The 14,466-nt window shown below is 45.0% G+C and overlaps 1 protein-coding gene across 5 annotated transcripts in view; it reads right to left on the reverse strand.

The window, feature by feature from the left end:
* The window catches only part of ADGRG2 (adhesion G protein-coupled receptor G2), a 237,400-nt gene that overhangs the window by 205,325 nt on the left and 17,609 nt on the right, over positions 1 to 14,466 (reverse strand). Inside the window, exon 1 of one of the 5 annotated variants that reach the window (XM_085008636.1) lies at positions 3,758 to 3,942. The exons of 3 other annotated variants lie outside the window; for them this stretch is intronic. The gene's annotated coding sequence lies outside the window, so the exon portion shown is untranslated. Of the gene's footprint in view, positions 1 to 3,757; positions 3,943 to 14,466 lie in introns of those variants that run through there. One more of the 5 variants, XM_085008641.1, reaches the window with a different exon arrangement.

Here is a 14,466-nt window from a genome sequence, read left to right on the forward strand (position 1 = left end):
GATACTAGAGTATATACTTGAAAGTAGCTAAGAGAGTAAATCGTAAATGTTCTCACCACACACACACGCAAAGATACACACACACACACACACAGTGTGGAGATAGATGTGTTAACTAAATATTGCACTGTGAAATCTTTAATTATAGCCTCTTTTATTAATCAGGATTCTTGGCACAGAAACTGCCTCTGGCAATCCTGAGCAAAAGTTAATCTGTTGCAAGGATGTGAGAGATGAAAGGTTTGGAAAAACCTGTTTAGCCCTGGAGTGCTGTGACAAATAACCTTTAACTAGTCTTCATATTCTTATGTCACTCAGGCTTCAAAGACCTGGGAGGTGTTCCCTGGTCTAGCCTAGGGTCCCCTGCCTGCATCAGAGTGAGGGACCTGGCCCATTAGCATCCACTTAAGAAGGCAGGTACCATGTCTCTAAGACAGAGTGGGAGAAAGGTGAGCACCCAAAACTGTTTAGGGTGCTATTAGGAAGAGGGATTACATCCTATTGAACTGAAATGTGACATCATTAGTCTCTTTTATTGGTCATGTCACGTCTTTTTTTTTTTTTAATGGCTGCACCCACCACTTATGAAAATTCCTGGGCCAGGAACTGAACCTGAGCCCTCTGCAGCGACAGGAGCTGCTACAGTCGGATTCCTAACCCACTGTGTCACAGCGGGAACTGCTGGGAACGTTGCTTCTAAAGAATCTTCTCCATCGTTCCTCTCCTATCCATCTCTTACCTCCCTGAAATGAAGCCTCTCTTCCCCCAGGCCCAACTTTCTCACTCAAGTCGCCCATCGAACTAACTGTCAGATCCAGGGGCTGTTTCTCAGGCCTTATCTTTCTAGTTACCTTAGTTTGGGTTCCTCAAAAGGAGAACCTGGGACAAGAACTCAAGTGTAAGTGGTTTATTTGGGAGGTGGTCCCAGGAAATACAGGTGAAGGAGTGAAGAAGTGAGAAGGAAGGGGAGCAAAGTCAACACAGGCTGTGTTATCAAATAAGCTGCTGCTATGGGCAAGCGGACCTTAATCCTGTTCCCGGGGAAATCTGGGAAATGGCACAGAACATGCAGCTCAGAGTTACATTACTCAAGGGGCAAGGGAGCTGGAGGAGTTACACACCAACTTCTCTCAATCCTCAGTGAAAGGCTGTTTGAGGGGGAGCTCTGTGCTTCGATTCCCTGGCGCTTCCAGCCCTTCTTGTCCATGGACAGACACAGAGCTGGGCTCTGGAAACCAGACCAAGTCCGGAATCAGAGATGCAGGTTCTGGCAGGTGGAAATCTGGCTGCATGCACTAGTAAGAGCTGAGGAAACAGGGGCTTGGCACCAAGAGCATTTGCTTTATTAGACGTTTCTGTGTGTTATTTCACATCGCTCATGACTCCTCTTGAAATTCTTCCTTCCCTTGGATACTGAAACATACCACGCCACTTGTGTTCTGCCCTCTTCTCTTGCCACTTCCTCCTATGCTTCTTCATGGGTTCCTTGTCTTTTTTTCCTATACTTACTTACTATTTTTTTTTTGGCCAGGCCTGTAGCATGTGAAGGTCCTGGGCTAGAGATTGAACCTGTGCCACGGCAGCAACCCAAGCCACTGCAGTGACAATGCCGGATCCTTAACCCATTTCGCCACAGGAGAACGCTCCTCCTTTTTTTACCTCCCTATACTTAGATATTGTTAATAAGCCAATTGTTGTCTTCTCATCCCACACAATCTCCTCATCGACCTCAACATATCCTTGCCATCAAAGCCCATCTACAGATGGACTGATCCAGATGAATATTTCTGGCCCGCCTCTCTTTTGCAGAATCCACACCCAAGATCTTAAAGAATATCTCCACTTGGATCTCCCATGACCACCTTTGCCCCAACAGATCCAAAACACACGTCTTCACATCTCTCTACATCTCTCCCCTGGAGTTCCCACTGCGGTTCAGCAGTAACCAACCGGACTAGTATCCATGAAGATGCAGGTTTGGTCCCCGGACTTGCTCAGTGGGGTTAAGGATCCGGCATTGCTGCGAGCTGTGGTGTAGGCTGCAGAGGCGGCTTGGATCTGATGTGGCTGTGGCACAGGCCGGCAGCTACAACTCCGACTCGACCCCTCACCTGGGAACATCCATATGCCACGAGAGAGGCCTTAAAAAGAAAAAAAAAAAAAAAATCTCTCCCCCGAGTGCCCTCTCTCAAAATGGCAGCACCGTCCATCAGTGTCCCAAGCCAGAGTCCTGGGATCATCCTTCCTTCCCTCTGCCCTCTCTCCGCACCTCTGAGGCTTAACTCATCGCAAAGCCTTAAGAGCATCCTAACCTGTCATCTTCTCTTTTCTGCCCTCTGTACCTTTAAAGCAGACTCTCTTCATGCACCACAATCACCCAAATCTAGGTGTAGAAGGGACTGCTAGCTTTCTTCTCAACCTTCCGTCTGCTCCAGTGGGGCTTGTTCCAGTCCCTGAGTCTTTGTTGACTTCATTCCTACCCTTTGGCTTGGAAAGACCTCAGCTTCCCTGGCTCACCTCAAAGCGTTTGCTGCAGCCTTAGAGTTGGACTCGTCCCAGGAGATTCCTACTCTTCGTAGGATTCTGAATCAATTGAGTTTGGCTGGGAGTTACTAAAATCCAAAATAACTAACTGAGGCTTCAATAGGCTAGTAGTGTGTTTATTTATTATATTAAAAAAAAAAAAAAACTCTAAAGGAAATCAGTCCAGGGCTGGTGTGACACCCACCTGCCCCCCTCCCCCATCATCAGTGTCTCAGTTTCTGCTTTTATTTATTTATTTATTTATTTTTTGTCTTTTTGCTATTTCTTTGGGCCGCTTCTGCGGCATATGGAGGTTCCCAGGCTAGGGGTCCAATTGGAGCTGTAGCTGCCGGCCTACACCAGAGCCACAGCAACACGGGATCCGACCCGCATCTGCAACCTGCACCACAGCTCACGGCAACGCTGGATCGTTAACCCACTGAGCAAGGGCAGGGATCGAACCCGCAACCTCATGGTTCCTAGTCGGATTCGTTAACCACTGCACCACGACGGGAACTCCCAGTTTCTGCTTTTGAGGGGACCCAAATTAAGACAAAAGAGTAAAAACTCACTTGGCTCATTTGATTGAAAATACGAATTCCCCTGAGCACAGTTCTTGAACAACTTGGTTAAATTCCAGGCATCCATAAATCCGTGGAGGGTAGAAACCCTAGCAAGGTTTTCAGTGAGTTACTTCTCTGTGTGCAACTATTACATGACACTGGTATGCAGCAGCCAAAAGCAGCTCTGCTCTGAGGAGAATCAGAGAATGTGACTTCTCTCTTCTGGGGTTCCCTGGAATACCTCTGCCCACAGTGCCTCCCAACACTACCACGAGCAGCAGGCTCTAACTTCTCAGCATCTTTCTCCCCCACTTCCCTGGAGTACCACATTCCAGAACCCAGCAAGCAGCTCACTGGTTTCCACAGAGTCTTTTTTTTTTTTTTTTCCTTTATGGGCTGCACCCACAGCACATGGAGGTTCCCAGGTTAGGGGTCCAATCAGAGCTACAGCCGCCGGCCTACACCAGCAGGATCAATGCGGGATCTGAGCTGCATCTGCGACCTACACTACAGCTCATGGCGACACGGGATCCTTAACCCACTGAGCAAGGCCAGGGATCTAACCTGTGTCCTCATGGATACGAGTTGGGGTCTTTAACCACTGAGCCACGACAGGAGCTCCTCCACAGAGTCTTAACCCACCCAATCTCAGGCCAAGGTCCAAAACTCACCCATTCCCGGAGGGAGGCGTCACTGAGCTGTCTCAGTCCTGACAACTGATAGCTGAAGCACTTGAGGTGTTAAGGACTGATGACAGCTTTGCTGAGTTACCCTCTGCCAAGGAATATTTACTTCTTAATGGGAACAATCTTGAACCAGTGTTTTTTCACCACTTGGCTCAAAGACAGTGGTGATTATCTGCACAGCACCCTAGGCTAGATGGAGGAGGCCTTAGGCTACCAGCGTGGGAATTCTGGCTGCTCCAAGAGCCCCACCCTCTGCCTTCGGCCCCGCTGGCTGGTCCAAGGGCTGAGGGGGTCCTCTATCTCAGCCACATCTGTGATCCTCACCAGCACACAGGCAGAAAAACCACCTCACCTGGTTGAGGAAGGGATGGTGCTAGCCTGTTGCCAGAATGAGGGTGCCGAGGCAAGACTAAGAAACAGTGCCTGAAAATTTTTTAAAAAATGTGATTTGGGAGGAGTTCCCATTGTGGCACAGTGGAAATGAATTCGAGTAGGAACCATGACATTGCGGGTTTGATCCCTGGCCTCGCTCAGTGGGTTAAGGATCTGGCGTTGCTATGAGCTTTGGTGTAGGTCGCAGATGCGGCTCAGATCTGGCATTGCTGTGGCTCTGGCATAGGCCGGCAGCTACAGCTCCAATTACACCCCTAGCCTGGGAACCTCCACGTGCTGTGAGTTCGGCCTTAAAAAGAAAAAAGACTTCCCCCACCCCCAACAAAATGTGATTTGTTATTGTTGTTGGGAAATTTTCCAAAAAGTAGAAATTATAAGTGACTACTTTGGAGTTATCATCCAAATCCAACAACCAATACTTGGCCATTCTTGTTTTATCAAGTCCCCCCACACTTTTTTTTTTTTCGGTTTTCTCTCATGCAATTCTCAGTTGTCATGTCCTTTTTCTTTTCAATACGCTTCTCAAAGGAAGGGAAGGAAGGACAGAAGGCAGGAAGGAACATGTTTTTCTTATATGACTACAGTGCTATGATCACAGGTAACAAAATTATTAACAATTCATAAATACCATCTATCACTTGGTCTGTATTTAATTTTTGAGACAGCTGGGAAAACAGAAGAGTACTTTTTTAATGGTGGGGCATTTTAACAACATCAGAGCAGACAGACTGATAGGAATACATTAGGGGAGCAGAGTCTGTATCCTCTTAGACTCTCTCCAAACATCCACTTGACTCAACCTAAGGTGGGGGAGTCTTGTTAAGCGGAAAAAGCAAATTTTCTCCTTATACTTCTTCAGCCCAATAAAAAGTAAAGGCGCTCTTCCCAGTTTCGCCCTGTGCTTCCACTCAGGATTCTATCAGATACTGGAAGGTTACGTCTCCCCACCTCAAGAGTCTCCCTCTGAAACAATGTGAATAAAAGACCCCTTGTACATTCCGATGGGGAACGTTATGGTGTCTGCTTGTTCTTTATATCAAAGGCTCAGGGAAAAGATGGCGAGGATTAGTACATGAGCCAGGAATCGTCCATGAACTTGCTAAATGATCCAGTCACAGTCTATTGAATTTGGAAGAACTGCCAGAGATGAAACAGCCTCTCCTGCTCAACTGGAACTAAGGAAAGGTCGTCTGGGACAGAAAGTGACAAGTCGGGGAAAGATAAACATCATAACGCCTACTAGCTTGCCTAGACAAGAGTTTGCTTTAATTTCATCTGATAGAGCTTCTCCTTGCTTAAAAATGAGTGTTTTTCTAGTAACATGTTGAGTTTTCATTAAGTCCCAGGCTCTATTCTCAGGACTCCATGTGTCTTACTTAGCTCATGTCACCCTCACAACCCTATGAAGTCGATCTAATTGCTATTCTTACTTTTCCAAAGGAGGAAATGCAAGTACAGAGAAGTTAAAGGATAACCTGTCCAAGATTAGACAGCGAGGTATAACTGCAAGAGGCAGGGCTTGGACTCAAGGCATCTAGCTCGGGCCTGCTTTCGGGACCGCTAACTTGGGATGAAATGCTGTCCTTTTTTGTACACATGCTCTCATCTGCTATCATGGCTTTCATTGCTTAACTCTGTCCCAACACTTCTCGCATTGTCCTAATGAATCTCTGCTTACTCTATTTTTCCCAATGAGGCTGTGAGTTCCTTGAAAGCAAGGGCTGCTATGTTCCAACAGTGCTTAGTAAATGGCAGACATGCATTCAATGCATGTAACAGGACCAGGATTCATACCCGGTGCAAAATTTGAGTGCTCAAAAAACTCAGCAAAGAGTTCCCTTGTGGCACAGTGGGTTAAGGACCTGGTGTTGCCACCACAGTGGCCCAGGTTGCTGCTGTGGCATGGGTTCAATCCCTAGCCCAGGAATTCTATGTGCCGTGGGCGTGGCAAAAAAACCCCTCAGCAATAAGTGATAGTTTAATGAAATTTTTTTGAAAAATCAAAATCAGGTTCAGTCATGGTGCCATCCTAAGCCATGCTGGAGCCTGAAGCAAAAGGAAAAATCAGCAACAGTGATCCCATCTTTAAAATACTGATGTTTCGGTTGAAAGAGATTTTTTGCATTAATTTTGGTCTCTTTAAAACATTGTATTAAATTATTATATTTCTTGATTATTGAGGTGTTTTTGGTGTCCCCACCCTGCCCCGCCCCCCTTAAATTTTGCTCCCAAGGTCAGTGCCTCACTTGTTTCACCCTAGTTTAGGTCCTGAGTGTAACTGAATGAATGGTTGCGTTTACACACCAGTATCTACATTCTACAGATGGGAAAACTGACATCACGGTGCAGAGAAGTGGAACACTTTTTTCAAGGTCACATAGCTAACTGGTGTCAATTCTTTTGGAATTGGAAACAGCCTTTGTAACTTCTGGTATCTCAAACTTAGTATCTTAAACATGGAATTTATGCTTTTGCTAAGAATGACGAATGGCACAAATACGTGAAATTCACAGGTAAAACACAAAAACATGATCCGATGGTTTCAGAGGTTGCCCTAAACAACGCATCAGCAGCTACTTACATATGGTAACATTGAAAACACACAACCTTATTGCCATCATTTTAAAAATAATTTAGGAGTTCCCGTCGTGGGGCAGCAGAAACGAATCCGACTAGGAACCATGAGTTGCGGGTTCGATCCCTGGCCTTGCTCAGTGGGTTAAGGGTCTGGCATTGCCACCGTGAGCTGTGGTGTAGGTCGCAGACGTGGCTCGGATCCCATGTTGCTGTGGCTGTGGTGTAGGCCGGCGGCTACAGCTCCAATTGGACCCCTAGCCTGCGAACCTCCATATGCCGTAGAAGCTGACCTAGAAAAGGCAAAAAAATAAAAATAAAAAATAAAATAAAAATAATTTATAATCAATAGTTTATTCAACAAACTGTTTATAGACTTTTTAAGTTTATAGACTTTATTCAGTGTCTAGTGAATTAAGTTTATAAAGTTTATAGACTTTATTCAGTGTCTACCATGGAGTTTTTTCCTGTTTATTTTTATTTATTTTTAAATTAAAAAAAAAATTTCTGGCCACACCCACAGCATTCGGAAGTTCCTGGGCCAAGGTTAAAACCCACATCAGAGCAGCAACCAGAGCCATAGCTGTGACAATGCCAAATCCTTAACTCACTGCACCACAAAGGAACTTCCCTTTTTATTTTTTAATAGAAACATTAGGTCATAGTATGATCCCAAAACAGAGGTAATCAATTTGTTAAATTAGCCTCTGGATAAAACAGTATTAAATGTAATGACCATGTATTTATGTGTGTGTGTGTGTGTGTGTGTGTAAATGCACACATATATATACACATATATACATATGTATAGATGCTACTTTCAATGAATAATGGAAAAGACAAATATAGCAACATATGTTAAATCAATAAAACCTAAAGTTCTTCATTGTTTCTAGGAAATTCTTTGTGTTTGCCCGAGTCGTTTGAGGTTGGTTATTTCAGTTATTTCTAGCAGGTTGTTAATGAGGCCATGGTCACTGACCAACAGTGCTAAGAAACCCCTCAAAGAGCATATCCTGCTAACAATGACTCATTCATTAAACAAACATTCACTGGGCACTGACCATGTACCAAGTTGTATGTGAGATTCTGGGGGTACAGAGATGTGAAATCAAGGCCTGCTTTGAAGTGGAGTATAAGCTGGAGAAGGTCAACAGGCAAGAGTTCAGAGGTCCATCAAGAGGGTTCTTGGAAGGCTTCTTAGAGTGGCCAGGAGCATGCCACTCTCGAGTTGCGGTGTTTGAAAAGGCCCAATAGGTAACTTTATCCCTGATAAAGGTGATAGTAAAACCAACAGAGCAGGACCCTGCGGGGCTCCTGGGCTCACCTTTCCGTCTCCTGTTTCTTTCTTTTTTTTCTTTTTTTGTCTTTTTAGGGCCAAACCTGTGGCATATGGAAGTTCCCAGGCTAGGGGTGGGACTGGAGCTGCAGCTGCCGGCCTACACCACAGCCATAGCCATGCCAGATCCTTAACCCACTGAGTGAGGCCAGGGATCGAACCTGTGTCTTCATGGATACTAGTCGGGTTTGTTAGCGCTGAGCCACGACAGGAACTCTTGTGTCCCCCGTTTCTTGTTTGTAGGAAATAGGCTTCAGCCCCCATGGCCTTCCCTGAGCTCTAAAGGGCAGGTTCAAACAGTTGCTCCTCAGGGAAGGGAGGGGGTGCAGAGACCAGGGAGGAGCAGTCGAGAAACAATACTGCAGCCTGGGGACAGGGGCCTGGTTCCTCCTCAAAGGATACACATGACAGTATCTGAGCTCTTCAACCCAATTCAAACCCCCAACAAGTGGAAGATGTTAACAGCTTGATGAAGCATTCTTTATTCCCTGAGAGAAGGTTACCCAGTTCGATAATCTTAAAAACCACAGAAGCCTCCTCAGAGATCAGTGAGGCCAGATTAAAGGAATACAGGCCCTGCACACACCCTGATCCTTATCAGCAATCTGCCCCACCTCTTGAACCACTGCTATAAAATAACTCCTCACGCCCCCTCTCCTCTTTGGGACAGTTTTGAGAGCCTAAGCCCTGCTGTGCCCCCATGACTGGCAAAGCACTAAAACTATCCTTTTCTACTTGACCCAAACTCTCGTCTCCAAGATTCAATTCAGCATCGGTGCACAGAGGCCAAGTTTCCGCAGCAGTACTGGAGAACGTAACTTGTTTCTGCCAAGAAATAAGCTTCTCAGTGCTGAACCTCAGAATCAATCTGACCCACCCAGGCAGCATGCCTAGACCAGGGCAGATCTTGCCAAGGCAGGGACACAGCCTGCCTCTAAGACACTGGAAGAGAAGGTGGTGGCTTGCTGCCAGCAGCTTGTACCCAAAAGGAGGGGTTAGACAATGCATGCCCACATGTGGTCTGTATCCGTATAAACAGTGTGATGGAGATGTATAAGTACTATAAATGAACTTTAATCTAATTCTTAGAAGTGGTTAGTTAGCATCTGAAGCACCTAATCAGGAATCCACATTCCAGAGAGGTTTACACATCATCAATGTCATTATCTAAATCTATACCCAGAGGATTTATTAGTAAATGTGTGAGAAATAATTTTTTACTGGTGAAATGACTGGTATTTGATATATAATATGGGAGGCTAGAAAGATTATACTGGCCCAACTGGTCTCACATGATAAAAGCAAGTCCTCGGAGGCCTCTTTCATAAGGGCACTAATCACATTCATGAGGGCCCCATCCTCATGACCTAATCACCTTCAGAAGGCCCTACCTCCTAATAACATCACCTTGAGAGTTAGGTTTCAATATACACATTTTGAGAGGGACACAAACATTCAGTCTATAGCAGGGGCAGAGATTTGTAGCATCAATTTCAAAGTACACAGGTGGGGGCTGGGGGTTGGGGGGGGGGAGCTCCCTTCGTGGCTCAGTGGTAAAACCCAACTAGGATCCCTGAGGATGCAGGTTCGATCCCTGGCCTCGCTCAGTGGGTTAAGGATCCGGCATTGCTGTGGCTGTGGTGTACGCTGGCAGCTGCAGCTCCAATTTGACCCCTAGCCTGGAAACTTCCATATGTTGTGGGTGTGGCCCTAAAAAGAAAAAAAAAAAAAGTACACAGGTGGGCACAATTTCTAGAAAATTATACAATCTATGAATGTTTATTGAGCCATTAATATATAAATAGCAAATTTATAGTAGTAACTCTAGGTGGTATATTGTATTTCTGAAGCTAACTACCACAAAGAGAAATTTCCAAGCATGAAATTCTTCTCTGTATGCCATGTATATAGCGCCCAGACACGGAGGGGTGCCTTAACATGTTTCTTATGTTCAGTAGATAACTAACCTCTGCTTAGGCAGTGCCTGGCATGTGGCAGTTTCTCAATAAATACCTGCTGAATAAATGAGGGCCTAACTCTAGAAGAAGCCTAACACCCCTGCTATGTAGCAAATTACCCCAAACGTTAGCCTCCTCCAACAAGGAACACTTCTTAGCTCACAGTTTCTGTGAATCGAGAATTAGGAGACAGCTTGGCTGGGTTGTTCTGGCTCAAGGTCCCTCACGAGGCTGCAATCAAGGTGTTGGCCTGGACTAGAGCCATTCAAAACTTGATCAGGTTCCCCTTCCAGAGATACTCAGGAGGTTTGAGGCCACATGTTTCAGTTCCTTGTCAGGCGAGCCTCTTCACAGGGCTGCTCACACGTGGCAGCAGCCTGGTTCCAGAGCAGATGGTGATGGAGGTGACGGTGATGATGTGACAGAGAGGCCACACTGCCTTTGATGACCCAGTCTCAGGTCACCATTCCCTGCGCCCATTCATTAGAAGCAAGTCCTTACTAAGTCGGGCCAGAACTCCAGGGAGCAGAATCACATAGTATTGGGGATCACTGGGGCCCATCCTGGAGGCGACCTACCACACCTTGTGAATTGTTAACTGACGAGCAGCGTCCCGAAATGCTCAGAGGAATGTGTTCTTTGCTGTGAAAGTGGTTATAAATTATTGATCAACCTTTCCCTCATAGTTTTGCCAACGTGGTAACACTATCACCTCTTTGCTCTTCAAATGCAAAGGGCGGTCCGGCAGGTAAATGGACGGTGATAACCATTACCTTTGTGCTGCAGAGATTCCAGGTAGGTTCAGATGAATTGCTTTGAGGCAGTTTTTTGTGTTTTTGAAGCACAAGGTTGTTCCTTGACTACAACGGAAGTTAGGTCTGTATTTCTCAAGCCCGTCTTCCCCAACCCAGCAAAACTAGATACTAATTTGAGCACAAAAAAAGAACCATTGGCTCTGATAGTCTATTTTATTTAAACTCTTGTTCTAACCTTTTTTTTTTTTTAACTAAAAACAGTCAAAGTATCACGACAACAGGGAATTTCTGAATGAAGAGTTTGTTTGGTGTTTGCCCAAGAACAAAACGGAGATTTGCTTCAGACAAGGAAAAACATTTTTTTTTCTTGGTACTAAAACACAAACTTTCTCATGAAAAAATTAACATAAGAAAAACGAAATGCCTTTTGTTATTGAGTTTTCGAAACAGAGATTTTGGCTGAGTCGGTCGGAGGCAAAAGTGGGCTCATGGGAATACTTTCTAATCAGTAAGCCTATATGGCTGTTTGGTGGGTTAGAGATACGGGCCTTTCTGCTATTTTTAGCTCACTATTTCTGCAACGTCAGCCAGCGCCCGTGCAGCTTCATTCTGTGGGAGGAGTCTCCTCGTGCCAATTTCCAGATAAAGCTTCAGGAGAAGCAATTAAATGTTCATGGGGAGTAAACGTGGCAAAGTGGAAAAGACAATTTTCCGCCCATAGATCGTACCAAAAAACTTAGTATCAAACAAAGACACCCAAAAGGAACTTTTCTCCTTTCCGCTGCGAGTGTGAACGTTTCCTAACAACCGTTGTGCACGGTGGCTGCCAGACCTGGAAGACTGTTTCACATCAGTCTTCCGAGATGGTATCTTCACCTGAGCCAGCAGAAACTCGGGGCTCGCTCTGGCTGAATGTCCCTAAACTCTATGCCTCCGAGACCACGTGCATCTTTGTCCTTAGGGTTTTGTACCACCTTGGCTAGTTCTGTGCGTCTGGTAACTGTAGCCAGAAAGAAATGCTTTGAAATCATTTCTGTGTAATAATTAGATTACGATTTGTACTTTGAAGTCTGTTGGCATTTTGGATATCACTTAACAATTTTAGACTTGGCTTTGGTGCTCAGGGGCTGGGCCAGGCGGCCATGGGGCCTATTAGGTGTTTACTTCAAGGCTGGATTAGTGGACAGGAGCAAGTTTATCAACATCAATACATCTTTGGAGAAAGGTGCTTTTATCAGGTAGCATTTTCTCCTTTTCTTAACCTTCTCTCTTCTCTGTTAAATGTTTGTGGGGTTTTTTGGTTTGTTTTTTGTTTTTCCTAAGGCCGCACCCGCGGCATATGGAGGTTCCCAGGCTAGGGGTCGAATCAGAGCTGTAGCCACTGGCCTACGCCAGAGCCACAGCAACGCCAGATCTGAGCCACGTCTGCGACCTACACCACAGCTCACGGCAACGCCAGATCCTTAACCCACTGAGTGAGGCCAGGGATCAAACTTGCGTCCTCATGGATACTAGTCAGATTCGTTTCCGCTGAGCCACAACTCGAACTCCTCCATTAAATGTTTAAATAACAATCCATGTCGGCCTAGCCTAGTACCTCTCAAACATTAATGTGCATATGAATCATGAAACATCTTGTGAAACACCAAATTCTGATTCGCTTAGGACTGAGGTAGGGTTGGAGAATCTACATTTCTGATGCATGCCCAGATTACACCGATACTGCTCGTCCCAGACCCACTCAGAGTCTCAAGGGCCTAGAGCTAAATCAATGGTGATTAGAAACAAAAATTGTTTTGCTTTAATAGAAACCCAGTTATTTCTCTTAGGTGAGCTGCCCTAGGAATGAGAAACAACAGCTAGTATAGAATCTCTCTCTCTCTCTCCCCTCCTCTCCCTCTTTCTCTCTCTCTCATAAACTCTTGATTTCCCCTCCAGCTAACTCAGGTTGAACAAAGAAAATACTGTTTCAGCCACTTTAGATCGATAAACACATTCCTTGTTTCTAATGACTGTAGTAAGTAATGGAAATTGGATGGACATTTTTAGCAATTGCCTTTTCTCCTGAAAACGTCAGCACATTAGCTGTGGTTTATTTACTTGGTTTGAAGTGACCTCCAACTCTGCTCAGGAAACACTCTACAAGCTACTTTAAGGTAATTAATCATATTGAATTAGTGATTGGTTTTTTTAAAAGCCTTTCTAAAGCCAGTACATTCTCAAGGACTTTCAGTCTCATTTCTCCTCTTTCTCTATTTCTCTCTGTCCTCGTGTGCGTGCCTCTCTCCCACCTCCCCCCCAACCCCAGCCTCTCTCTCTCTGTCTCTCCTAATTGGCCCATGTCCTAAATACTCAACAAAGCTTCCCAAGCTTCTAATAACTTCAAGCAGAGAGACAGAGGACGTCCATTTCTTCAAGGGTGCTCTGCCCAGCTTCAAGGAGCAAACTAGCTAAGAGAGTAGGAGAGACAGGGATGGGACATCAGCTGTCAGAAGACCAGTAGGCTAGAGAAAAATCCTCTTTGCTTCCAGAGGACTGGCCATGCTCGGATACACACTATTTAATTTCACAGAATATGCTCCTTTTCCATCTTTCTTGTCACTAGAAGAATGCAGGGTCTAGAGAGACAGAAAAGCAAACGTTTCCCACGGAATCTCTCTCTTGACCTGGAGATTGAATTGGATTTGCCAGGATCTTGTTCAGCAAATACCCAGGATAGAAATAATATAATGTCACAATTTCTATCTAAGTAATTCTAACATCTTGGCAGGTTTAGAACATTTAATTTCTTTTCATTACTCTATTATTCTTTGAGTTGTAATTTCATGGTTGACTATTTCCCTTACTTTTTGGGAAAAGAAAATAAAAGTAGCAGTTACCTTTGTTACCTTTCTGCTATATTATGCTGGAGCCTCAGGAACCACACTGCCAGGGATCAAACCCTGGCACTGCTTCTTTACTATCTGACCTTAACTTGAGATGACTTAAATTACTTAAGCTCAGTTTCCTCATCTGAAAAATGAGGATAATAAAAGAATCTTCTTTGGAGTTCCCGTCGTAGCGCAGTGGTTAATGAATCCGACTAGGAACCATGAGGTTGAGGGTTCGATCCCTGGCCTTGCTCAGTGGGTTAATGATCCGGCGTTGCCGTGAGCTGTGGTGTAGGTTGCAGACGCGGCTTGGATCCCATGTTGCTGTGGCTCTGGTGTAGGCTGGCAGCTACAGCTCCAATTAGACCCCTAGCCTGGGAACCTCCATATGCCTCGGGAGCGGCCCAAGAAATAGCAAAAAGACAAAAAAAAAAAAAAAAAAAAAAAAAAAACTAAAAAAATAATAAATAAATAAATAAAGAATCTTCTCTATAGGGAATTTGAAGGAATACTACCTGATGCACAAAAAAATGCTCAATAAAAATTACCTCTTATTTTATTCCCATTCAACACAATTAACTACAAAATGTTCAACCTGGTCCATTGCAACATAGCTTAATACCAGGTTCTGTCCAGGTAATTCTAAAAACAACTGGGGGTTACAGCTGTGGCACAGCAGAGTAGGAACCATGAGGTTGTGGGTTTGATCCTTAGCCTTGCTCAGTGGGTTAAGGATCCGGGATTGCTGTGAGCTGTGGTGTAGGTGGCAGATGTGGCTCGGATCTGGCGTGGCTGTGGCTGTGGT

The sequence above is a fragment of the Sus scrofa genome, chromosome X, assembly GCF_054392235.1.
Source record: "Sus scrofa isolate SSC_HxYL_T2T_F1_AM1 chromosome X, Sscrofa_HxYL_maternal_Yorkshire_Landrace_v2.0, whole genome shotgun sequence".
NCBI classification, from domain to species: domain Eukaryota; kingdom Metazoa; phylum Chordata; class Mammalia; order Artiodactyla; family Suidae; genus Sus; species Sus scrofa.